The sequence below is a fragment of the Camelus bactrianus genome, chromosome X (genome assembly GCF_048773025.1).
Source record: "Camelus bactrianus isolate YW-2024 breed Bactrian camel chromosome X, ASM4877302v1, whole genome shotgun sequence".
In the NCBI taxonomy this organism is placed as follows: Eukaryota; Metazoa; Chordata; class Mammalia; order Artiodactyla; family Camelidae; genus Camelus; species Camelus bactrianus.
This window is the reverse complement of record NC_133575.1, coordinates 7,699,773-7,727,679: the sequence shown is the minus strand read 5'-3', so window position 1 is coordinate 7,727,679 and position 27,907 is coordinate 7,699,773. Positions and strand designations below refer to the sequence as shown.

General features: G+C 37.2%; 1 protein-coding gene across 1 annotated transcript in view; it reads left to right on the top strand.

The window, feature by feature from the left end:
* Positions 1-27,907, top strand: part of MID1 (midline 1) — a 559,519-nt gene that overhangs the window by 154,096 nt on the left and 377,516 nt on the right. Inside the window, exon 4 of the mRNA XM_045525026.2 lies at positions 25,123-25,185. The gene's annotated coding sequence lies outside the window, so the exon portion shown is untranslated. The remainder of the gene's footprint in view (positions 1-25,122; positions 25,186-27,907) is intronic.

The following is a 27,907-nucleotide window of genomic DNA, read 5'->3' as shown; positions in this document are numbered from 1 at the left end:
CAAAAAGGAAATAAATGATATGAAAAACAGGAAACTGATGTTAAAAGCTATAGTTGTTATCCTCAGAGATAAGGAAAATACTGAATCAAACATGAACTCTATACTATAATAGAAAAGTCAAAGAAAAGTACTCCTGAAAATTGAAAATATGATAGCTCCCTCACTCTTCCCCTCCCCTCCAATGTTTTTAATAGAATGATTGGAAGAAATTTTCAAATAAATACTGCTAGAAGTGAAAATAAATTCAAAGAGGTACAAAATGAAAAAAGACAAGAAATTAAAAGATTAATATGGGAAGTCTAATATCTTACTGATGGATATTTCAGAAATTGAGAACAGAGAAAGCAGTTGGGAGAATATTTAAAAGAAATTTATCAGTCAGGGAATGCTAACTGTTATAATAAATAACCTCTAAACATCAATGACTTAATAAAATTAAAGTAACATTTCTTGCTCACACAGCAGGCGAATATTTCTGGCCACCAACTGCTTCTCTTTTCATGATAAGGGACCCATGATCCTTCTATTTTGTGACTCTGACACCCCAGCACCTTGATATTCACACCTTAGTACTCACCAACAAGTGGAGGGAAAGAGAATAGGGCAATCTACCAACTTCCTTGTCACATTGGCCCAGAGTGACACATGTCACTTCTCCTGTTCCACTGGGCAGAACTTCTCATCTGGCCTACCTGGATGTAAGGAGGGGACTGGACTATGGAAAAGGAAAAACAAAGTTGTTTTCTATCTTAGTCCATTCAGGTTGCAATAACAAAAATACCATTGACTGGCTAGCTTATAAACAGCAGATATGTATTGCTCACAGTTCTGGAGGCTAGAAGTCCAAAATCAGGGTACCAGTATGGTCACATTCTGAGGAAGGCCCTCTTCCAGTTTGCAGACTGCCAGCTTTTTGCTATGTCCTTACATGGTGGGAGGGACCATGTGTTCTGGAGCCTCTTTTATCTAGGCATTACTCCCATTTACGAAGACTCTTCCCTCATGACCTAATCCTGTCCCAAAGGCCCCTCCCCTCCTAATATCATCACCTTGGGGGGTAGGATTTCAGCCCTTGAATTTTGAGGGCACACAAACATTCAGACCATAGCAATGGGGAAAAACAAAATTTCATTGGGAGTTTAGCTGTCTCTGCTACATAATTCAAGAAAAATTTTCAGAACTCAAGTAAATATCCAGATTGAAAAGACCTCCCGGTAGTATCATTCAAAGAATAATTTTAAAAAATCTACACCATAATACATCAATTGTGAAACTGCAGAACGTAAATGATAAGATCCTAAAACATTCCAGGGGTAAAAAACCAGGTCGTACATGGAAGATCAGGAATGAAAACCATTTTGGACTTAGAAACTCTGTTAACTGAAAGAAAATCGAACCGTGACTTCCAGAAATTGTGGGGGAAAATAATTTCCAGCCTAGGATGATATACTAGCCAAACTACTCATTTAAAATGAGAGTAAAATCACAAAGAGTTTTTAAAGGTATCTCTAGTGCATCTTAGGAAGTCCCTGGAGCATGGGCCATACTACAGTAAACCAAGAAAGAAGAAGTTAAGTCCTGGAAACAGGAGATGCCGTGCAGGAAAGAGAAGGTGGATGGTAAAGAGAAGTTTCAAGAAGGCAGCGGTCAGAAGTCCAAGAAAGTAGCTGGTCCTAATGGAAGAAAAAAGATGAAGAGTACTAAGAAGGAAGTCAGGAGAAAAGGGTGTATGGCCTGGGAGACTTGATTGCATGGAAATCTGTATTGCCATCATATTTTGCAGTGTTGGGAGAATTCGCCATAGGTAAAGAGACAAGTAAGCAAAGGAAAAATGAGATAATTAATTAGCACTAGAAAAAAAGTTTACAAGAAAGTTAGCTTAATCATAGTAAACAATTCGGTTATATTTACCCAATAATACTGAATAACAATTTAGCAGAAAGTTATCATCTACCCATATTTGGATGATAGGTTGAGGTGAAGGGGATATAAGAGAACTGCATAATTATATATCCCAATGGCTATTAAATAGATGATGTCAGTTTTTTAAAAACTGGTTCTGTTATGAAACTAACTGAAAGATACAAGATTATTTTTGGAGCGTATTACCTTATGTAAACTATTTCCTCCAAATGTTTCCAAAACATGTTTAAGAAAAGTTTAGATTTTCTATCGAGATGACCCAGTAAGTTCATGCTTTGGTGTACAGTTTCTGCTCTCAGCCCATGGCAGTGAGGTACCAAAAAGACTTTTGGAAGAGCACATGATTAGAGTCAACATTTCTGTGGTCCAGAAATATAACACAAAAGCAAAATGGTAGGCAGAGGTGAAGCAAGAGACTTTTTGGAAAATGAATCTGATAGCAGGTAGTTGGACACAGTTAAGGGCAACTAAAGTATCTCTGAATCCATCTCCCCTTGAGATGCGCTACGAGAAAATGAGTCCTTACTTAAAGCGAGGGTTGGGGTAGGACGGCCTTTCCCCTCCTGAATGAAAGGAGGCTGAAAAACCTGCTGCACTCACTTCCTGGGATCATACCTGACAGTTACATGTGGGCCAAGCCTGTGGGAAAACCCAGGCAGAGTTGGTCATCTAGGAGCTTAACCACATCACCAAATGGCTTGGGACCCTGGTCTGTGATAACTCTTGCTCACTGCAAACGGCAGGAGCCCTGAGCTACATTTTAAACCTGCTTCTAGTATTGAGATTAAGGGTCTGGAGAAAGAAACAAAATTATGAGGAGATGGGTGATAATTGAAAGAGACAAAGAGAAATCAAAATCTCTAAATGAGCTTGCAACCCAAATTGCAAAAACAAGTGAAGAAATCGAATGCAAGGAACTTAGCCCAAAATACTGATAATTAAATCATTATTTATGTTCTTCCCACTTAAAATTAATTTATAGAGAAGTCTGACAATTTTATGTTTAAACCTATGTTTAAAATACATGGGTTTTGTTTCGAAGAAGATGCAGTAGACATAGTTTTCCCTATTTCTCCAGATAAGTAGGACTAAAGTCTCTGAATATGACACATGAAACAAACATAACACTCTGAAAGGTAAAGTAAAGAATGCAGACTGACTAGGGATCTTGGAACCTGAGGTTTTCTTTTTACATCATATACTCCAGACTGGATACCTGGAAATGCTAACAGGCACGGATTTAAAAGAAAACAAACTCTGAGAAAAGCCATCTCTCTCTAGCTAAAAGACCAGGAAAAGGATAGACTGGCAATATAAAGGACTTCTAGATACTAACCATTCTACTCTAGCCAAAGGCCACAGAAAAGACTGCAGCCGCACGACCACCCTTGCCAGCCAAGGCCAGGTGCAAAGCTTAGACTTCCACCCTCATCAGGCTGTAACCACATCCCTCAACCCCCATTACTCTGTCAGAGTGGTGTCAGAAAAGTGGGGAGTTGAGAATAGAGGAAATTACTATTATGATAGCTTAAAATATCTAAATTGGGGAAAGGTATGAGTTCTCAATTTAAAAGAATGTCCCAAGTACCAAGGAGGTTAAATGGAAATAAATCCACACCTAGACACCTAGTAATGAAGCTACAGAAGATGAAGGGCAATATACAAAAGGTCTTAAGAGCTGCCAGAGAGAAAAGACAAGAGAGTGGACGTTTGTCAGGTAGACTCCCATGACGTTTCTTCATAACTGGAAATAGATGCCAGAAGATAATGTAAGATTTATAGCCTCAAAGTGCTGATGGTAAATGTCAACCTAGGGTTTTATACTCAGTTAACTATCATTCAAGAGCAAAAACAAAGACATTTTCCGTTACGCAAAGACTAAGTGAATTTACCTCTCCCACCAGAGACCCTCAGTAAAGTGCCAAGGAGTGAGAGGCTTCTGCATGAAGTGTAAACTCAGGAGAAACCGTGCGATATAAGGGAAAATGTGGGGCATAAAACTAATAAAATGTGTAAATGTACATAATTAACTCAAGAAATTTTTTGAAAAAGAATAAAATTATAAACAATAATAAAAAGAGAGAAGGTGGAGGTTTCTATGGAATTTAAGGCATTAAAGTACCTGGCTTTATCCTGGCAAAGGGTGAGACCATTAAATAACCTTAAAAGTTGTTAGAAAAATGTAAAATTGCTATGTATGTTAACATGCATGAAAAGCCACTGAGGTAATATATATGCAAACAATATCTTTTTAAAAGAAGAACAGATAAAGTTATTAATCCAGCAAAAGTCAAAAAAGAAAAACAAAAGTAGTAGCAAAGACAAAAGAGAATAAACAATAAAAGAAGATAGTATCATAAATTTAACTTGTCAGTAATAATAAATGCAAAAAGATTAATATACTTATTAAACAGGAAGATTACCAGATTGGATAAATAATATACCCATTTGCTGCTCAGTTAAAACAAAGTGATACAAAATATTTTAAAATAAAGAGATTTTGAAAAGATATTCAAGGAAACACCAACTCACTCACTCTCTCTCTCTCACTCTCTCTCTCTCACTCTCTCTCTCTCTCTCTCTCTCTCTCTCTCTGTCACACACACACACACACACACACACACACACACACACACACACAGGCATACTAATGTATTATAAAATAAAACAGAATTTAAGAAAAAATGTATTAAAAGGAAAAATGATATTAAAAGTGTAATGAGTAAGGAAAAAGTAATTACTCTAATAAGAGTATTAAACTATTTTAGTTTTGGTAAAATGTATTGACTAGAAGTTGATCATATCAAGAATCTCGAGGATTTCTGTACATTTTAAGTATTTTTTTTATATTTACAGGTGTACAACATACTGGTTCACAATGTTTAAAGATTATACTCCATTTATAGTTATTATAAAATATTGGCTATATTCCCTGTGTTGTACAATATATCCTTGTAGCTTGTTTTATACTTAATAGTTTGTACCTCTTAATCCCCTAAGTATTTTGTTAATAAATTAAAATAATTTTAAAAAGAAGGAAGATTGATATACAGACTAAGAAACATACTATTTTAAAAAGAGGTAGTCCAGTGAGTAATTTACAAGGAATAAGAGCATGTTTTTGTCTATTTCACAATTTCCTGATTATCAAAAAACAAGGTGATCAGGCGTAATAGTAATGATGCATTCAGGTTTATCAAGCTTTTATTCTTAGTTTTTACTATCTGTAGAGAAATATGAACCTCTTAGAAGAAGAATTCAATTTTTTTCAAGTTCCAAATAAAATATTAGTATGTGTGAATATTAGAATCTGGAAGATATTTTAAAAGGTTACTATGTAATTGATAAGGAAGTAAATATTTATCTTGTGCAAATATTAAAGGTAAAACTTAGTTTGACCTAAGAGTTAGATTATAGTATCAAGAATCACAAATTCAAGGGTAAATTTCAGAAATGTTATGGCAGGAAATTGACTCTGTAGGGATGAATGATTATATTAATAACCCCCATTTTTTGAAAAAAAAGAGTGCTGATATTCTAGTCATGTCTGTGTTCACGTCCCCAATTTACAGCTATAAATCCTGAAAATAAACAGAGAGTTGATTCTGTTGAATTATTTGCCACAAAGCTTTTATAACTTGTCATTTTCATATCTAAAGCCTCACACATTATTAGCCCTTATGTGTTAATTTTGTGCAGGTTTGGTTGCTTTACAAAGCTCCTGTCAGTGTTAGCACAGCCTTAAAAACAGACATTATCAATCAAAACGTCCTATTGATAACAGGAGGAATAAGTAAATTGAGGCAATGTCACTTGAATATCCAACCTAATAATAATAAAGCAGAGTTTGCAAACAGAGAAGCATGTTGATAGGATAATATGAAGTGAAAGACATTTGGGGCAGAATTCTACATACTCTCTGTCAGTATGCAAAATGCAATGCTTATGTTAAAAAAAAGAATAAATAAAGAGCTTCTTCAATTAGGCAGTAAGATTACAAATGATTTTCTCCTCTTCAAAATTATTTATAATTTTACTTTTATAATTAAATTGTTACTTTTATAAATCTGATATAATTCTATTTTAAAATAACTTAGAATAATTTGAATAAGAGTTAGAAAAGAGCAACTTTTAGATGCTGAAAAATATGTCAAAGAAAGGAGAATGAACACAGCATTAAAAAGGAGGTTCACAATGGCACATTCAGCAGTAAAAAGATTAAGGGGGGTTCAGGCCAAGGAACAAATCAAATACCAATGCCCAGAAGAAAAACAACACTCGAGAGTTAAGCACTTCAGATTTTTTATTAGCTCTTAGTAAATAAAGTAAGATTAAAGGGAAGCATTGGAGACAGCCAAGAGGTCTTCACTCTTCAACCTCCTCTTGTCTTGGCGGTAAGCACGAAGGAACTAAATAAAGACCATATGTTCTATTATTTTACCTGGTCAGCAGGCCTGTAGGGTTTTGAAGGGGAATAAAATAAGGACAACTTTCCAGAGCATTCAGGTGTACAGCTCAGCATGGGGAGCTGCACTTTGCTTTCACTCCAAGTGGTCACTTAATGCAACCGAGAGTAGCCGGTGCTAGTACAGAATTATACACAGCTTGATTTCTCACAGGGCTTAAGAATTCTAGTCATGGCTGCCTGCAGCCCTGGCTTGGCCTTTCTCTCTCTTCAAAACATGTTATGCATTCCTACCTTAACCAAACCTCCATTCTGCCCCCAGAAGTTTAATTGGTACGTGGACGAGATTGAGGCAAATGAGTATGCATGTTTCCTGAATTTGAAATGGAAGTGGAATCAGAACAGGGTTTTCTCAGTCACATCCCTACTAAAGGTTGAGTTTAGTAACTTGTTCTTGAAAAGACTTGATCTAGATTTTTAAAAAATCTTGTGAGATATAAATGAAAAATGAGTGCCCAGTCAAGAATGTTGTTTATACCCTATTGACTTTCTATGCGCCACCCCGTCTCCCCAGCCCAAGGGTCGTGAGAGAGGGTCATTCCAGCAATAGAGACATTGACACCTGCACCCTGCCTTAAACAGAGCACCAAAAGATGGGGCATCCATCTGTTCCTAGTCCTGGATCTTAGCTTCCTGGACTTTACCTTCTAAGCAGAGATCCACGACCACACGGTGCAATTCAACTTGGATGCATAACTACATCATTTTATTATTTGAGATGGAATCCGCTCAGAGTCCAGAGGGGAAGCAACACATCAGCAACACCCAGTTAAAAGTAACTTTTAACATCTTTCCATTAATGACATCAAAGGCAAACTCCTGCTCAAGAGTTTGTCAAGATAGAGCTAACCAAATGATCTACTGCTCCACCCCCAGTTACTGTTCTCCTCACTATCATATGAGTTTCTCTTTATACCATCATTGAAATAAGGTGGGGAGGGGTGTCTTTGTTCCCAGGCAACCAGGAATGGAAAATGTGCAGAGTACTTGTGGCATCAACCTTTCTGTTATCTGGTCAGTTTCCCACAATTCTCTTGATTCCTTGAATTCTTGTGGTTAAATGAATGCAAACCATGTTATAGTTTTGCCTGCTTTCTCTCCCTGCATTATCTTGCTACTGCCCATCAGCTTGGCTAACCTACATGGTATCTATTAAACTTACTAATTGAACTCCTACTAGCTGATCTTGAGGCTTTACCCATCATTGTACACAACTGGGGCTCCCTTTATTTATCATTTCCATTTAACAAAAATTTTTTAAAGTTTGACATTATTTGCTTAAGTCTGAGCTAAGGCTGGCAACTGTAAGGATGCTTAAATGTACTCTTTGACTCTGATTTTTTTACTACAGATTTGGGAATAGTATTAGTAAGAAGTTTTTCTAAATCTGTCAACTCTCTTGATTTCAATAAACAGTTTTCTTAGTTTCAATAGACAATTAGAGAATTTCAGTAAGCAAGTTAACTCTGATCTAGAATGAGGTTTCATTTCTCATGAACTGTTTATCTTCTACATCTCCCCAAGGATTTCCTTAGAAGTTTTAGTACTTATCACTGAAAAGCAGTAAAGTTACCTTTGGCAATTCTGATCATGTCCAAGAAAATCCAAAACAAAAAGTGCCACTCACTTTTGCATGTCAGATAGCTTACCATTTCAAAAGAGGTCTCTGCAAAGAAAAGCAGCTAGAGCCAAAGAAACCTCAACACTATTATATCATAAATTGATCACTGCTAAGATGTTTTGGCTGGGAACTACAGTCTCCATGGTCTAGGAAAATATTTTTTGGAGTCTTCAAGTTGTTCTATAAAATTTTTTATTTATGTGTTTTCATGTTGATGATTATCTAAAAACAATATAAATATATTTGGATCACATGGATGATAATATAACCAAGAAACCAGTCCACAATTTTTTATTCCAAATCTTTGTAGCCAAATGTGTTTTGGAATTCACAGTTTTTCAAGTTTTAGGAAGAATATATTGTGCATGTACTGTGTATTATGTAATACCGACAGTGGAGGAGGGGGAAGCCCCAAGAAATCGATCATGTGAATATTTCTGTAGTGAAACATGTTTAACTAAATATGATAAACACAGAATATGAATTTACCATATTCTGGAACATAAAATAAGCATCAGCAAATTTAAAACAGTTTAAAATGTGAAAAGTATGTCTCTAATCAAAAATAATTAGACTAGAAATCAATAATGAGAAGCTGTCCGGAAAATCTCCCAACTGTTTGGAAATGAAATAACACACTTCTAGACAACCTATATGTTACAGAGAAGATCACAAGGAAATTAGAAAGTATTTTAAATAATTAAAATAAATAGACAACATATATATGAAATGCATCTAAAGCAGCACTAAGAGGAAATTTTATAGCATTAAATGTTAAAAAAGAAAAGTCTCAAACCATTTCCTAAACTTCTCCCTGAATAAATTAGGGCAGAAAGAGTATATTTAACTGAAAACAATTAATAAAAGGGCAAATAATAAAGATAAGACCAGAAATCAATGAAATTGGAAAGAGATAAAAGAGAAAATCAGTGAAAACAAAATCTGTTTCTTTGGGGGAAAAAAGTCAATAAAATTGATGAAAAAATCTATCCAAACTACTAAAGAAAAAAGAACTCACAAATTAACAATATCAGGGATGAAAGAGATGTCACTAAAATCCTTAGGATGTCAAAAGGGAAATATGGGGCTATTATGAATAACTTCATACAAATAAATTTGATAACTTAAATGCAAGGAAAAATACTGCTCAAAAGTCATAAACCTACCACTCAAGCTCACCCATGAAGAAATGGGTAACATGAATAATACTATACCAAATAATGAAATTAAATTTGTAGTTGAACACCTTCCAACAAAGAAAACTGTGGGCTCTGATGACTTCACTGGCAAATTTTACAAGTATTGAGGGAATAAGTAACACAATTTTGTATAGACTTATCCTGGAAATAGAGAAAGATGAGACATGTTCCTATCCAAATTATGAGGCCAGCATTACCCTGAAACCAAGACCAGACAAAGACATTTAAAGGAGAGAAAATAACAGACCAATATCCCTCATGAGAGTAAGCATAAAAATTCTTAATAAAATATTAGCAAATAAAATGCATGAATAAAAAGTAAGTTATGACCAAGTAGGTCTTATCCTAGAAATGCAGGGTTAGTTCAACCTTCAAACATGACTGAAACTCATCACGATTATCTGGATAGGTGCAGAAAAATCATTCAGCAAAATTCAGCATCTATTTATCATCAGAAAAAGAATGTTCTCATTCTGCTAAAGGGCATTAACAAAAACTGCCATAATTAGCATCATGCTTCACTCTAAAGATTGAATATTCTCTCCCCAATATTAGGAATAAGGCAAGGATGTTTATTCTCACTACTTCTAGTCAACATCAATTCCAACATTGAAGGAATAAGGAAATTTGTTTAAAAAGGGGCATAATTAGAAAGAAATAAATAAAAATGTCCTTTTTCAGCAGCATGATTGACTGTAGAAAATCCCTAAGAATTTACAAAAAACCTATTAGAACTAATATGTGGGTTTAGCAAGTTTTCAGGATATGAGATAAATTGCTGGTTAGAATATAAAAGGGTTACCACCACCAGTATGGGTAAATGTTAACCATACACTTATTTTATAGTCAGCAGCCCCACTCCATACTTACCCAGTAGAAATGAAGATGTTTCTCTTCATTTTTCCACACAAAAAATTGAACATGAAAGTGTTTAGATTTTTATTCATAATCACCTATAACTGGAAACACTCAATATCAATTGATGAATGGATAAAGAAGTGGTGATACATCTGTAAAATAGAATACTGCTCAGCAATAAAAAGGAACAAACTAATAATACCACACTACAGATGAATTGCAAAAGCACTGTACTGAGTGAAAGAAAAAGTCTCAACGGCTATATATTATATGATTCAATTTATATGGAATTCTGGAAAAGACAGAACTATAGGACCAGAGTATGGAACAGCAACTGCCAAAGTCTAGGGATAATGGGCAAAAGAGAACTATTTTGGGGAAAAAAATGGAGTTATAAAGTTAACTAAGTGACAAATTCTGAGAGACAGTAAAAGATTTCTGTTAATAACAGACAGTGAAAAAAATCAGCCCCAAGGATGAAACAGGCAGGGCTCAGGTTCCAGATACAGCAGAGGCTGAGTGTGCTGTGGTCTCTGAAGAGGGTCCCTCCTTGGTGGCAGGGCTGGGGAGCAGCCTGGGTCTGGGAAGGTCAGCCATGCCCCCCCACCAGGTCTCATGTCTCCACTTCTACCCATAGGCCTTACCACTCTGTTTACAGTGACCCGCCCCGGTCCCCACTCCTAGAGGGCGTGGGGTTTCAGAGGTCCACCCTCTGGGTCAGTGGTTATTTGATAATTTGACTTTTTTTCTATTTTTTTTTCCTTTGGCTTTCCCCCCATTTCAATTCCTGTGATTTATGCCAATAAAGTTTGCCATTATTTTCAAAAAAGAAAAAAATCAAATGACTGTTCTGCTCCTTCCAATATTTAAATTAAAGGCATCAAAGAATACTCCTAAAATTATTAAATTAATGTCATCCTTAAAATCTTCTCTGATTTGTCCTAACAGCAAACCTAATTTCCACGGGTAAGGCAATGCTAGCTAAAAACAATTTGGGAAAAGATAGGGGTGCCCAGTGGGAGACACGAATGGAGTAATTGTGGCACCTGAATTGTCAAGAATGTATTGGGAAATTAAAATGTATTAACATTGATTGAATCACTCAATCCTTCAGACATGTTCCTTTTAGGGAGGGCTGGGAGTGTTGAATGGAAGCAGTTGCTTGTTACGTTTTCATAGTAGCTGAGCTTCAGCAGATGAAGAGATATATGTTATTATAGCAAGAGCTTCATATTCTAGTACTTTCTAAGGTAAACACCTCTTCTCAATTACTTCAAGGGTAGTGTTTTCTGATGAACTTGCTTGTTAAAGGAGAGAAAGCTGAAATGAAGGATGCTTTAGGAGAAATGTGAACAAAGTCAGAAACTTTATTCTCCAGGTATGAAAGGATGATTGTCTTTGTTTCAAGATTCAGAGCACAATGAGCTGATAAACAGAAATCCCTTGGAATCCCCCGTGGGGCTATTGCACCTGGTTAGGAAAAGTGTTTTAAAGCATAGTACTCGCAAAGATCAGGAAACAAACCAATTTCTGTGGAAGAGACAATTTAAAATATACAACTGGGTTGATTGGTTTTAAAATGTGGCTGTGTTGTGCCTTTTCTTTTCATTTTTAATTTTTAAATCTCTCCCTTTGGAAAGAAGACCTTTTTGAAAGGTCCCATCTCCCCTGTCCAACTCCTAGCAGTGTATCTTTGCCCCTGTATACACATTGTCTCCACGTCACCCTCTCCAAAGCTGTTCTGCATCCATTCTGATCACTCCATTTAAATTCCTCTTGTTAAAATTAGGAATGATCTCCGTGTTTTCAAATCCAGTAGTCAGTTCTTTGTCCTTAATTGTTCTCAAAACACCATTCAATTCAGTCGAGCTTCTAGGACATCACACTTTCCTGGTTTTTCTTCTCCTCACTACCTGATCCTTCTCAATCTACTTCCTGGACACCTAAGTATTGAGGTGCCGAAGGACCCATCCCAGGGACTTTCCCTCTTCTCTCCCCAGGTGGCCTCCCCCAATGCCAAAACTGTAAATACCATCTCTATGCCAATGGCTCCCAGAATCAGATATAGCAAGTTGACTTAGTCAATACTCACTCCAAACCCCTCTAGCTTGCCTTCCAATACTAGAGAGCGCGTAAAGCTAAAATTGTATGTTTTTCTTGTAGCAAGAGTGGAGACATGTGACCAAATTTCTGTAACTCAAATGCACAGGTGCAAGATTTGGGTGCAGTCATGACTAGGAAAGATAGGGCCACCTTTCATGATTGCTGAGACATCTGCTTTGTCTGAGGCAAGTCAGATAGATTCCCAATGTTGAGTCTCTAACGTCACAGTGGGTAGTAGCAACAAGGGTGTTTCCATTAGAACTTTCCCCTGGTGTGGTTGGACGTTTGCCATGGCTGCATTATTTCTGGCAACATAACATCCAGGTGTTGTTGTATCTCACCCCCAAATTCTTGGAACATACCTTTTCTATTTAAACTGGCAAGAGTGGATCCTGTTGTCTGCAATTAAGAATGCTGTGCAATAACCACTCCCATGTTTTTATTTCCAGCCAAATGCCTAACTTTACATTCATATCTCCACATAGCTACTTGACATCTTTGCGTATCTAATAAGTTCCTTAAAGTTAACATGTCAAAAAATGAATTTTTGATCCCCAGAAACTGGCTACTTCCCTAAATTCAGTAATTCATGCCATAAAACTTATGGGTGTGTTTTTTTTTTTTTTTAGTTACTTCTTATACTGAATTCATCTACAAATTCTGTTGGCTCTATCTTCACAACATATCTCTAATCTGACCACTTCTCATTACACTGGGGTCTAATGTAAAAAATTCCTAAATGATATCCCTGCTTCCACCACAGACCCACCATAGTCTGTCTGTTCTCTTCACAGCAGTGGAGGGATCCTGTAAGTCCTCTTGTATCCATATTGTGTTGCTTATCTCATATTGCTTTCCATGTGATACTATTCAGAGAATGAATTAACCTGACTCCTTAATTTGGTTGCTCTTAGATTACTGCCGAATTTAAGAGTAGGAAATTTATATTTCTTTCAAAGTAGGAAAGCTGCATGAAGAATGATGACCTCTGTTTTTCAGAACATCTTTGGCTTGTCTCTGTTCTTCTATCTGTATTTAATGGAGGAACTGTTTTTAGATCCCCATACTCTGAACTTCGGCGTCCTTTGGTTTCCATTTCCTTTGTAATGATCACTTCATCTTTCAAAATCTTATTTATTTTTTATTTGAGATAGTTCTCCTTTTTGTCCCTTTCTTTCTCATTCACGTTGCCCCCATTCTGCTAATATACTTTACTGATCCAAAGGGAGACTATAAAATAATTTTGTTACTATTTCCATGGCTTCAGGTTTTCCCTTCTCCAGTCTTTCCAGCACAATGTCACATGATGATATTTCTAAGTAATTGTTTTGGTCATGTCATTCTCATATTAAAAAAAAATTATCTCCAAACTCTTTAGATTGGCTGCCAAGGTGCTTGACAATAATTGACCCAACCATCTATCCAGGCAACCAGCCAGGCATCTAAGGGAGATGCTATAAGAAAATGATGAGTTGTACATAGCATCTATAAACTAAATGTAATGAATGGTGCAAACTCAGCACCCTGAGAGAGCTTAAAAGAGAGTGGGAACATCCTTTGGAGTGGCCACTGAGGCCACATGGGTACTCTGTTTTAGGAACTTGTAGGCAAATAGGGAGGTCATGAGCCAAGGCTAGATGTGAGTTCACAGAATGGGTCCTAGCCTATACTGAGTGTGCTTCAGGGCTCTTACTAGGGAGGTGTTAGGAACAAGGTTGGACTTTGGACTTCCTAGACCAATCTATAAGCTCTGTGAAGATAAGCATCATGCGAAGATCACATCTAGGTCCACTATGTGTCCAGCACCACTCTATATAGTAGTTGACTGTGGAATGTATCAGTGAAGAAATAATCAAGACAGAAGATAGATACTTGTCTTGCTGGTTATAAAACAGTGGTTCTCAACAGGGTGTTATTTTGTTTCCCAAGGGACATTTTGCACTTTCTGGAGATGTCTGTGGTTGTCACAACTAGGGTGGGGTGGGGGCTACTGGCATCTGGTGGGTGGAGACCAGAGATGCTGCTCACCAGCCCGCAGTGCACAGGGCAGCCCCGCAGCAAAGAATGATCTGGCTCTGCATGTTCATAGTGCCGAGGAGGTTGAAAAACCCTGATTATAAAACATTACTGCCTTTGTCTCTTTCATCTGGCATCTAAAAAATCCCCGACAGTTCTAATAGGTAGAAGTAAGCAATGACTTTGCGAACATGTTTAATCTAAGGAATTTGATGAGTAACAGCATATTCCATTAGCTTTGGCGAATGGGTCCATTATACTAATGAAAAACCTGGCATTGTCCTTCCACTGGTGAAAGTCTAAAAAGACAATCTAAGTTCCAGAAAGAGAACTTTGGCAGAAACCAAATGTAATTGTGACAAGGCACAATGCCCTGGGGGAAACCTGCCTTGAGCAGAAACTTAGAAACTAGAGAGGAGGGTATAGCTGAAGTGGTAGAGCGTGTGCTTAGCATGCACGAGGTCCTGGGTTCAATCCCCAGCACCTCCTCTTAAATAAATAAATAAATAAACCTAACCCCCTTGCCCCCCCAGAAAGAACTAGAATAGTGCCTAGAACATGGTCAAAGCCTAATAAATCTTTGTTTTAAAAAAAGAAACTTAGATCTTCAGCTTCTAATGGTGACTCATTGGATCCACCTGACGCTGTGTGTGTATGAGTCTCGAGTCTCCTAGTGCTTAAAACGCCATGTCCTGTAGAGTTGCCTTGACAATGCAGTGAAGCTGGAAGTAATGCAGTCGGCTACCTTTATGAAATTGAAAAGTTAACAAAAATGCTATTGCTTACTTTTTAGCTACCATGAGAGGCAAATATGTGGACTCCTAATAAGTGCTAAATATTCAATAGGAGACTTGTACACTCTCCATGATGAAAACTCCTCTCGCCCTCACGCGGAGGGCATTCCCCGTGGTGGTGACTCAGTGAGTGTTCTTAAATATTCTGGCAATTGATGGAATATGTTCCAGTGTAATGCACCCTCCTTTCAGGTCTCTTTTGAGTTTTCCAAGTTTTCTTTATGTCAGCTTTGCCCTCAGAAATAAAGCTCACATACCTTGGCTCAGATCACCCAACCAAGGCAAAACAAAACCCCAAAACCAAACCAAAACCCCCAGAACACTTTAAAAGGTTTGTTCTGGCCACCAAAAGCAGGAGTTAGTGGGTAGGGCTCTTGGAAACCTATACATTTTTTGGACACAGATTTAGAAGTGCACCTTTGTTCCTGCCACATAAAAGAAAAGCAAACCTTTGTTTAATGGTTAACAATTTTTGGCAGCTACTACCTTTTAAACTGCTCCAGGGGCAAGATGACTATCTGGAGAGGCGAATTACAGATCACTTAGACAGGAGATTATGCCATGTTGACCCGCTCTGAAGTTTGATTTTAAACAATGATTATATTATTTTTGTGCCGGCTACATTTACTTGAGCCTTGTTATCTGGACTAAACGGTAATAGAGCAAGCAAATACTTTGGTGCAAACGTTAAAAAAGAGCTCGAGGCTGTAGGGAGCCAGAAAACACAGCAGTACAGTTTCATTGAAGAGAAGTCTTCTGACCACCAGTAATTTAAACAGAAATATTCATTAACAAATTAGAACATAACACACAAAATTGGTTATCTTCAAATCTACATATTAATTTCTGTATTTTTGTGTGACTCAATTGTGAACTGAAATGGAACTCACACAATAAAGTCTTGTGTGTTTACTAAATAAAGTGCAAGTTCAAACTGACATGATGGAAACATTTCTTATTTGGGTTTTATTCCAAAACAAAACCAAAATTTCATTTGGCTGAAGCCCCTGATACCAAATACACGCACACCCCTCTTGATAGAATGTTGAATAATTCAGTTGTTTTGGGTGCCTACTATGAACAAATCTTGTTTGGAACAATGCCAGGTGAGAGAAGCAAGTCCTCCTGCTTGGTGGCCAAATAGAGAGCCCCTTCCTGTGTCCCCACCTCTGTATTTGTCCTTTCTACCCTACCCTGAGCTAGTAAAGCCAACCCATGTGTTCACTGCCAACAGAATCAATTGGCTGCACTGTTTAATCGTAACAGTCTTCTCTTAAGTGTTTGATCTGTGAGTTAAATGTTATACCAATTCTGTATTCTTTCTTAGTATCTGTCTTATAACCCCCAACTGCTGCTGCAATAATAAAAATATAATTTGGAATAGCTAAACTATAACTTGGGTAAATTCTGGACTAACTTCAAACTCTTCCTGAAAATTGAGTGGAACCTCAATCATTTGGAGAAAGTAGGACCTCAGATTTTGTAGCTTCCAGTTAATGCCATAAGGAAATTAAATTTAACGTAACTCTTAGAAAGATAATTCTGAGGCAACTGGGGATATTTGAACATGGACTAAATATGAGAGGACATTAAGGAATTATTGTTAATTTTGTTGTTTTGCTTACATTTTGTTTTACTTTTAAAGTTATTCAGGCACTTCATATTGAAATGTTTAATAGTGAAATGAAATAAAGTATGAGATTTCCTTTGAAGAACTCCCCCCCCAAAAATGGTAGTGGTGCTTAATGAAACAAATTGGCAAAATATTGATAATCATGGAATCTTGGGTGATTCATTTATGCAGACTTATTATACTATTCTGTCTGTGTTTGTACAAGTTTTTTAAAATGCTAGGGAAAAAACACCAGTAACAACAGAACAAGTTACTTGCTGAGTAAAAAACAATGTTAAAAAACCCACCTAGGATAATTTGGAACATCAAAACTACCAATGAGATACCACTATACATTTATTAGAATGGTTAAAAACAAAAGAAACAAACAGAAAAACTGGCAATATCATATGCTGGCTAGGATATGGAGCAACAGGAACTCATACATTGCTGGTAGAAATGCAAAATGTTAAAAAAAAAAAAAAAAAAGAAATGCAAAATGGCTGGGTTTCCTTGAAAAGATTTTAGCAGTTCCTTATGAAGTTAAACATAGACTTGTATGATGCACCAGTCCCACCCCTACGTACTTACTCAAGAGAAATTAAAAGTTATATTCACACAAAAACCTGTATTTGAATGATTATAATGGCTTTATTCATGGTTACCAAAAGCTCGAAACAACCCAAACATCCTACACCTGGTAAATGAATACACAGTGGTATCTTCCTACAGTGGAATACTATTTAACAACAAAAGGAACAGACTACTGATCAATTTGCTGTCGTTGGCTTGCTGCTGGGTAACTTTCTGACTCTTGCATTTCTTTGTTTCTAAGTTGATTATATCGAAGGAACATGTTCACACAAAATGATGTACATGAATGTTTCATCACAGAATTATTCATAATAGCCAAAAGGTGCAAACAACCCAAATGCCCATCAACTGATGAATAGATGGAGAAAATGTGGTCTATCCATACAATGGAATATTATTCAGCTATGAAGAGGAATGCAGTGATTGATGCTACAATGTGGATGAATCTCAGAAACATCATGCTCAGTAAAAGGGGTTAATCGCAAAAGACTGCAAATTATGATCCCATTTACCTAAAATGTCCAGAATAGGCAAATCCATGGAGACAAAGTAAATTAGTGGTTGCCAGGGCTGAGAGGAGGAGGGAATAGCAAATGACTGCTTAAAGGGTACAGAGTTCCTTATTGGGGTGATGAAGATGGTCCAGAATTAGATAGTGGTGGTGATTGCACAACTCTCTGAATATAGTAAAATTAATGAATTGTTCACTTTGAAATGGTGAGCTTTATGGGATGTGAATTATATCTCAATTTCAGTGAAAAGATTGAAGCCTCACTAATTTTAAAAAAGGAACACTTTATGATGCATATATTCTATAGATCAACTGTTAAGTTTTGGTCTTCAAGGTGACTTGTCTGTGTAGCTAATCTTGGCCTTACGTATCGATTTTATTGTTCTACCTGTTGGAGTTCTGAATATAATTTGCTCTCACTTCAATGAATTGCCTTTAAGAGTAGCAGTCATTTGCTACTTTTCGTAAAAACATATAATTATTGGTTATCTTTTATAAGTACAGATCAGTCTTAGTGAACTTTGTATTCTGATGCCTGGCATGGAGCAAGGATTTTATGCTCATTAATATTTCCTAAATGAATGACTCTTTTGAATGAGAACAACTATGTTTAGTTGGAAGAGGTTACCAATGTCCTCGTCTCTCTTACTCAGTTCTTTCATTAAAAGAATTTTACCTGAATGTTCCTCCAGTTTTGACTGAGGGGCCTCCATTAGAACTGAAATCTTTTCCTTAAAACTCTGCCAGTTGCATGCAGCTCTCTGTGAATTCCTTCCAGCTAAATATTCCACCACTCTTTTGTTCATTAAAAGAAATGAATTCCAGCAACTCAGCTTTGTAAACAACTTTGCAGTAAAAAACAAGTGTTCAAATTCAATGAATGAAAACCATTTTAGACAGGAAATAGGCTTCAGGTTCCAAATTCAGTGCCGATGTTCAAACCAGGAACGTGATTAGGAAAATGTTAGAATGGAGTTTGGGAAGCTTTTTCTCCAAATAATTAACTGATGATGTTTCTGTTCCTTCAAAGTTGAAAGAAATAATGGATCTCAAAATGCTTCCTTTTCTGTGGTTAAGGAAGGATTCCTATATCAGATATTCAGATAAAAATGGGAAGATACAAACATTATACTTCATTTGCTACCATGGGAAAAGACTTTGCAACTGCTTCTGTCCACTGAATACCATTTTAGGCGGCTGATGTGGGTGGGAGTAATAAACTTGGAATAAGAAAGCTTAGTATCTAATCCCAATTCTTTTTGCTTTCCTATGTGATCTTGGGACTTTATAAAATGGGGATAATATTGCCTGACTAGAAAAGTCGTCGTGAAGTGTAATTGGTAATAAGTAGTGGAAACACATTGCACAGGGGCTGATAACCCCAGATGTAATCAATCAGGCTGAAATATTTATTGAATTGGTATATAATGCACAAACCACATGTGAGTGCCCGAAGGGCAAATACTTAATATCCCTGCCCCCACGGAACTTACAGTCTAGTGAAGAGACACCGCCAACTTCTTAGGCAATGGGAACACGACTTTTCTTCTTCTTGGTCTTCACTCATCTGTATGAGTTGGGGTGATGAAGTTTTATATGGTCGTCTTCAAAGACACTGCAAGTAAACAGGAATATTTTAAAATAAATATTATTGTGACTGGGAAAGCAGAGTCCTGACTAATAAAACCAGTAAGCGATACTCTGAATATTCCATGGGAAGGTAAGTGAGGAAGTAGAACAAAACAAGTTCTCTGCACTAAGTATTTCACCTACTAGAAATTATCCCCCAGGAAGGGAACCAGTGCCCTTTGAGGAAATTATAGGCAGTCCTGCCTCATCTTGGAGCTTTCCTTTGTAACTTTTGGACATGTTAATTTCATCAGCCCCTCCTTCCTGTTTTATGTAAATATTCGATTGTAACTCGACGAGTTTCATAAATTTAACCACAAGCTCTAAAACCATTGAAGGAGTATATCAGCATCTTTCCCATTTTTTTTTCTTTACAAAGAGAAATCTGGAAATTCACTTTCCTCTCATAGCCAGGGAATTAGAGTGGGAAGTTTTGATCTAGATCAAAGGAGTACTGCTGGTCTGACTCAGTTTTTATTAACCCAAACCTTGGAAGCATGAGGTTGACATTAGATTGTTTCTGAAGTTCCTTCGCCCCTTTTCTCCTGCACGTCTAGGTACTTACTCGATTCCTGTGTGTTTCCTGATTTTATGGAATTTCTCAATGTATATTATGAATGATAGTGTTCAGCTCCACAGCCAAGGAAATGATTGTGGCTGTGATATTTCCTCTAAGATCTTGGAACATTTCAATAATTCTACACTTACTTGAGAATACATTATTTTCCAAATCAGAGAATACACTGTTCAAATAATTCACTTAAATATTGAGCTGATCTTTTAAAGCAAATGACCCATATGAAGCCTTCTAATATATACACCACGGAAAGCCCCTGGGTATCTGGAAGTCAACAAAAAGAAACTGAAATAGGGTCATTGCATGTGCTGAAAACCTTTCTCAGCTCATGACTTACAGATTTGTAGAAATACTGCAATTTGAAGTACTCTGTTGGTTCATATTATTGCTTACTTGAGGCAAGTAAATATTTCTGTATCCCAAGACCAATATGATAGAATCCCACTCCTTTTCTATTGGAAATTCCAAGTTTTTAATTCAAAACCTCAGAGTGTAGTCCTAAAATTGCTTAGTGCTGAATATTTTTCAGTGAAGTGGTGTCTTATAACCACATCTGCTGAACCATAAGGTTTGTCAAGCTGTGGTCACCCTCCAGCTGCCCTGTGGCCTATTTAATTTATGCCCAAAGGAATGCATGGATTTAATAATCGGAGTATTCGCAGCCCTGAGACTCAAATGATTCTATAGTCTGTTTCCTGGTTTTGGATGTGAGACTATTATTTTGTTTTCACAAGCTAAAAGCAAATTGCTGACAAGTTTCTTACATGAAAAACAATTTGCTTAATATTTCAACTCCCATGTTACAGAATAGTAGATTAAGACATAGATCCAAGTGTGTCTTACACCAATATTCAGTCTAATGAAATTTAAAACGGGAAAACATCTTTTTGATATTTTACTGAAATTGGCTGTTTTGCTTCAAATCAAATCTCCAAAGTATGACACAGGTTCAAAATTAAATTTCCAGAGAACTAATAAGACATTATGGAAACTAAAAAGACTGAAAGGTATTTTTCTCTTTTTATTCATCCCCCAGATGAGCAGGTAAGCATTTTGTCTATCTTGCATTATGTTTGTGTTCAAATAACCTCCAAGGCTTCTAAAATTATAAGATATGAAATTAAGTTAGTAAAGACTTCTCAAATGTTTTTATGCCACTTGAGAATAAATATACAGAAATACCTTCATGGAGATTCCAGTTAGAAGGGATTTCAGAGATTCAAGAAAAGCCCAGAGGGTACAAGGAAAATATAAGTGATATCTCACCCCTAAAAGGGTTCGTTTTCTGTGTATTCTAACTCTCCTAGAGCGAAATGATTTGAAGTTCTCCTCTGGTTCATCTGCCTCTATTTAGGCACCATTATGTTCTAAAAGCTTGTATTTCAAAGGTATAATGTTTAAGGAGAACATTAAACAAAACACCAGGCCAGAGATGAATCAAAGGATGGAGAGAATGTTACTGTTTCCTTTATTTCAACCTACTGAAATAATAAGGCAAGAACTTGGTTCAGATTACTCATATCATAAAATTCCAAGTTAAAGGGCCATTTAATAATAATCGTGGCTTATATTCAATTTTGGTTCAAGACATCTCAAGAACCTCAACATAAGGCACTGCTAAAATTTGACTTCCAAGTAAAAGTAGATCCTGTATCTTATTTGGAGGACTGTATTGTAAACATAAGTAATCTGGTTAAATTCTGAGGTAATACTCACCCCTCTCGATACAGAGCAATAACTAGAGTAACTCTAATACCCCTCCTTATCAAGGATCCCCCAAATTGTTATGCCTTGTTTGAACTGACTGTAGTCATTTTTTCAGTTCTCTGCCCCTTGGGGATGTTTTTAAGTAAAGACAGGACCAACCAAGAGGTATTGTGTGTAGAGCCCAAAGGACATTTTGGCCTCAGGTGGGATGTTGGTGTTTTTTTGCTTCATAATAGGGAAACTACAATCCACAGGCCAAACTGACTCACTGCAAAGAAAGCGTGCCACGCCCACTCCTTCACGTGTTGTCTGTGGCTGCGTCCGAGCTACAGCTGCTGAACTGGCTGGTGGGCCAGAGCCTGTACAGCCTGCAAGCCCCAAATATTTATTCTCCGGCCCTTCACAGAGGGCAGTTCTGACTATGCTAATATTTTCTATTTTCTCATTTCATCACATTTGCCTGGCTTGCTTGCTTGCACCCACATCCCTCAGTTTCTGTCCTAATCTTTATGAGATCTTGGCCTGTGTTCTTTCTAGAATGTCTTCACTGGCCCTGCCACCTTTTGTCTGCACTCTCTTGCTAATGACTTGTTTTTTGACCAAGCATCCAATTGCCATCAACCTATTTAACCTTTTCTGCCTATACCCTCTGAAGCCCAGAAATTCTTTTCTTCCTGGCTAGCATTTCCATCCTCTTCAGATGGACACCACCAGGAATACCTGCTCCTTGCATCACCACCACACTGCCATCTCTGCCCAACCTCTACATTCAGGTTTAAACTTGAAGATTTTCCTTGTCTGGTGTGTGTTTTGCTTGTCTTTAGGGTAGGATCCTCTCAGGGAATGGTGGTATAGCATCATGTCCTGAAGACCCAGTCAGACACATATATACATATATGTATATATGTGCTGTCCTACTGGTCTACCTAAAATTGTGTAGTCTGTTTTTGTCCTTTCCATCTCTTATCACAAATGGATGTAGAGATGGTGGGAAAGCCAGCACTTTTCCTTATGGAAGAATTCCAATTTTATTAATTTTATTAATTATTCTTCCTTATAGAAGAATTCCAATTTTATTAATTTTATTTTTATTTCTACTTTTATTAATAGAAAAAATAAGGAAATTGAAAATAGAATTTCTAAATAAAATAGTTCAAAATGGATTAGAAAACCAAAGTGATAACGACTTCAGACAAAATCCACCAGTGGCTGTTAAAATGAGGGGCAACTGTCTAAGAAGAAACAGGATATTTGCTTAAATAATGTCTCTCCCAAGATGTTTAATAATTACAAATGGAAGAAATAGGTATAGTGGAGAATCCTGACAGACACCAGCTTAGGCATGTGATCAAAGTTAATAACATCACCAGTAATACCTGTGGATACTGTGCACCCCCAGATATGATACCTGGGAAGAGCTCATCACTTCTCTAGTATTCTTGCCCCAAATGCACAACCTCAGTCTAATCATGAGAAAACATCAGACAAACCCAAACTGTGAGGCTTTCTACAAAATAAGCAACCAGCACTCTTCAGAAGTGTCAAGGTCTGGAAAGAAAGAGGAACTCTCACATATCAGAAGAGACTAAGTAGGTGTGACACTTTAGTGCACTGTGAAGTCCTGGATGGGCTCCTGGAGCAACAACAACAAAAAGGACATTAGTGGGAAAACTGGTGAACTCTGAATAAGTTTTATACATTTGCTAATAGTTTGATGCTAAAGTTAATTCCTTAGATGTTAAGAATAGGGGAAGCTGGGTGAAGGGTGTATGGGAACTCTCTGTGCTGTCTTTGAAACCTTTCCATGAGTCTACAGTTATCTCCAAAAGAAAAGATGAACCATTAAAAAAAATTATATCTTGGTTTCTGAGGGATATCTTTTGACAATCATGTTTTTAAAAGTTAGCTCCAGAAATTCCCTTTTAGTCCTCTTTTACTTCCCAATACTCTACCATTTTTTGCTAATTATCCAAATAAAAGATTTTCAAGGTTGGCAGAATGATTCATTAGTTCCATAACCTGTGTTGAGATTGCTTTTCTCTAGCATGCAGTGTCCAGTGCCCAATAGCCAGTCGTGAGTCTTTTTAGCAAGGTTCACACGTTTTCCACTCAGAAGAATGGCTGTAGTAGAGAGCTCATTCTAAACAGACTCAGGCTCAAGGTGATTGGGGGACCAAACCCAGATGGAAATATATTGGGAAACCACATCAAGAGTCAGAATACTGCTTGTTGAAATTTGGGAAGATATTTCATGCTATGTACAGCAAACCTAAGGAGCTATTTTACACTGCTGGAAGCTAAAATAGAATGACCACATCTTCTAGAGAAGAGTCTCTTGATCAAACCATGTTGGGGCTTTTTGGACAAATTTCCTACTCTCACCTTTGACTGTTTTCAAAGAAAATTCTTTATTTTGTTTTAGATATTACTAGTGACATTCCTTTCTTCTTCATTAGTATGGATTTGAGCTTCTCCCATGTATAGGGTGCCATGCTGGTCAGAACCCTGTGGCCAGTACTAAGTGATCCTGTGGAAGAATCCTGGGACTTAATGTTGGAAGAGCTGCCCTGTAGTTCTCCTTGGGCTCTGTCAGTAGATGATAGCAGTTCCCCTTCAAGAACCCGCTCTACAGATTTCTTAGATGTTTAAAAAAAATAATACAGATACCCAACCCACCTCTGGAACTTCTGATTCAGTAGGGTTTTTGTTAGGATTCTGGTGTTTTCCAAAAAGTAAGAAGGTTTGTAATGTGCAGCCAAGTTTGAATTTCCCAATGATGCTTGATCATAAGCTCACCAGGGAAGCATTTCAAAACACGTGGGCTGGGAGAATTCAAGAATCACTATTTATCCCAAGTTCCATGGGTGATTATTATCCTAAAGTTTGGGAAGCACTGACCAAGAGACAGAATTGGGATGCAGGCTTAAATAACTGTGGAGAGTGTGATACAAATGTAGATTTTGTTATCTTTCATTGCATGCACTGATGCCATGTTTAGCAAAACAAGTGATGACCTTGACTGAAAACAGTACTACGTTCATCCTCTGAAGAATTTGGATTTCCTGAGCTTATAGAGGCGGGAGGAGCTTTCCCAACCAGCAAAATTATCAGGATCAACACTGGGGATTAGCGCACTGACATTTTTGTAGCTACTATTGCTTTCTAGGCAGACCATCTGAGTAGAAAAGTGATTGTGTTCTTGTGAGAATATGACCCCACTTTTCAGGGTAAAATCAGTAGATTTCAGGTGTTCCTTCTAAGATAGGGTGTCCCAAGGTACCTATTGTACAGTGTTAGTTCTATCTAAGGATCATAGTTCTGTGAAAGCGGTAATTCCATGCAAAACAGAGCTGTGTGGACAAGTGATTTGGGGAAACGTGGCATTTTATATTCATCTCTTGGAGATCCATAGCACACATTGGCATATTTAAGGCTCTGGTAAATTCTACATGCTTGATTGACATTGTTTAATCCAACATTTTAAATTAATATAAAATTCTTTTTTTTTAATAGGAGTACCTGTTCACATCTGGAGAATCTGCTCCTTGAAGAAATCTTGAGGAACGTTGTTTTAAGGTACTAATATCATGCTGACATTTAGGAGAATTATTTATGGGATTTCATACTTACCACAAGGAACAGACATTTACTCTGTTCTAAGAAGATGAAATGAAACAAAAAAATTAGGTACACTGAAAAAAATGCATTTGTTTAATAACTGATGGAAATAACCACATAGAAAAAAAGAAATGTTCTGTTTTATGTCTGTTTATATTGTGGGATTTGGGGAATCAAACAGTTGATGGGTTACCAAAGTTCTAAATCAAATAACAGGCATGTATTAAATACTACTGGTTACTCTTTGCTCTGTTAGTTGCTGTGGACACTTGACAGGGATATGGGGCATAGGTTTATAATCTGTATCTGTAGATTTCTGGTAGATTTGTCATATTAATAGTGAATGTCTGTTGAGTCCCTACTGTGTGCTAGGGTCCAGTCTAGTGCTTGACATACATTATCTCACTCAGTCCCCACAATTGGCATAAGGTAAGTACTGATATTATAGCTATGTTTTTTTGAGGTCTGGAACTTTTCTAAGTCTCTACTGATAGTAGTGAAGCTGATGTTGCAGGCTTGAAGGTTTCACTCCAGAAACTCCAAGCTTGACCATTACATGGCGTCGAAACCACATGCTTGAGTCTTTGCTAACTAAGTTTGCAGAAGAAAGGATTACTGGGCCTGGGGGCTCATTTAAAAATTCCCCACTGGCTGTGGCTTTATTTTAAACGCTTAGCTTTGTTCAGTTTAAAATGTTTTAAAATTAACATTTATATTTTAATTTATTTTGAAACATGTAAATATTGTGTATATACACATGCGTATGTAATGTGTATTACTGGATTTAATCAACAAACACAGTACATACAATCAAGATACATCCAGTGTAACCCATACATTTGCTTCCATGTTCCTATCTCTTCAAGAAAGCACCTGTCCCTTGCTTTTGTAGGCGCTATGGTTTCGAAACAAAGCTTGGCCAAATTCATTTTTCCCATCCTACTTCAGTGGCAGGTCACATTGACATTTCAGCCTTGTTTGGGCTCTGAACCTGGGCAGATTTCAGAGTCGGTCATTATTTCCCAGCGACATGGAATTAAAGGCCTTTCCTTGTGTTTGGTGGCACCTTTTGGTTCCTCAGTCATACTGAGGAGCTCCAAGCATGAATAACCCTGCTGGGTTACCGGGAGTTTTAGTCTAGCATGCCAGATATTACTGCAGGTCAACTCTACTTGTTCGTTTCCTCTTGGTTGAGTTGGCTCTTCTCCTATCCCTTTGGGCTTCTATCTTTGACTGTTTATTTATGCTTCTGTTGTTTTAGAATGTGGCCTTCTGGTTCTGTGGGATCCTTTCAAAATATTAAGTCGACCCCGAAGATTACAAAACACTCTCATTGATTTACCTTTTCTCGTGTCGCCTTATTCCCCGCAGTTTCTTGGTGGGGGGCTAAGGGCAAGACTTGCTACTGACTGGGTGCCAAGCTGTTCACCATCTCACGTCTGTTGAATGTACACATGGCAAGAGCTCATGTGCAGGCCCAGAGGCGTCCTTGGATAAGCCCCTTCCCTTCCAAATCCCTTCTAGGATGGCTTTCCCATTTCCTGTCCTGCTGATCGCACCCTTGGAAGGGATTTGAAGTCTGGAGTGTCTTTGATGTTTTCTTCTGTCCATGCCAAAGCCTCCCCAGGAGACAACAGGCTCTCTCGAGCTTGTGCAAATGGGTTTTTAAGTCAGTGTGTCTGCCAAACTGTTGTGTTTCTTTGCTGTCTCTTTGATGTCTGTCTAGCATGGTGCCTTGTATGCTTCGCCCAGTGCCTGGCATGTAACAAGTCCTCATTACTATTGGCTTGGTATGGAAATTCACGTGAAAAATATTTCTGGAACTCCTGCTTACCCATCCCAAGTGTATTTCCTTCTTCCCATTCCTTCTCCTTCCTTTTCCCCTCTACTGTACAGACATTTGCCAGATGTGAAGAAATTTCAATAAATTGAAATTTTAAAAACCGAAACAAAGAAATACAGAGAACCAAGAACAGATAAGAACATGTTCCTTTAAATAACAGTCTGCAGGATTAGAATCAATTTGTGTCACAACTTGAACACCAAGGACCTATGGTTTCAAGGCTTCAGATCTCACAAAGCTTTGGACTTATCCAGTAAACCCAGTTTAAATGTCTTCCTTTCTTGTTCTTTCTGAGATGCGAGAAGCATATTTATGGAGGGACTGATCTAAAAATGAGGTGTTAACAGATCAGATGATCCCTTTCACCACCTATTGACACATACATGAAAGTCTACTGTCAACTTTCACCACATTTATTTTATTTTATGCTTACTGGTTGGTTTACAAATGAAATTTTTTTTCTCGTGAAAAAAACGAGTGAAATAAAATACAAGGGGTACGACTTTAAAGAATGCTATGTTAAATTTAGAACTTTGCATTGGACACCCAGATAGCATTCCCAAAAAAGTTGAATGAAATAATATGCATTCAGATTAAGTTGGTCATGAGAAATGGTGGAGAAAATGCTTCATTTTCACTTAATGCTTACATTTAGAAATATGGTGCTCATGAGAAATAGCTCAGTGCTTACTTAGCAATATCTCTTGGGAAGCAAAACTTCTACTAATTTATCATCCTATCTTTGCCTAGAATTTATGGCAAATAGAGACCAAGAGAATGAAAAAAAAAAAAATTCGGTAAGTAGTAGGGCCATGATTCATTTTAGAAGTATACTTC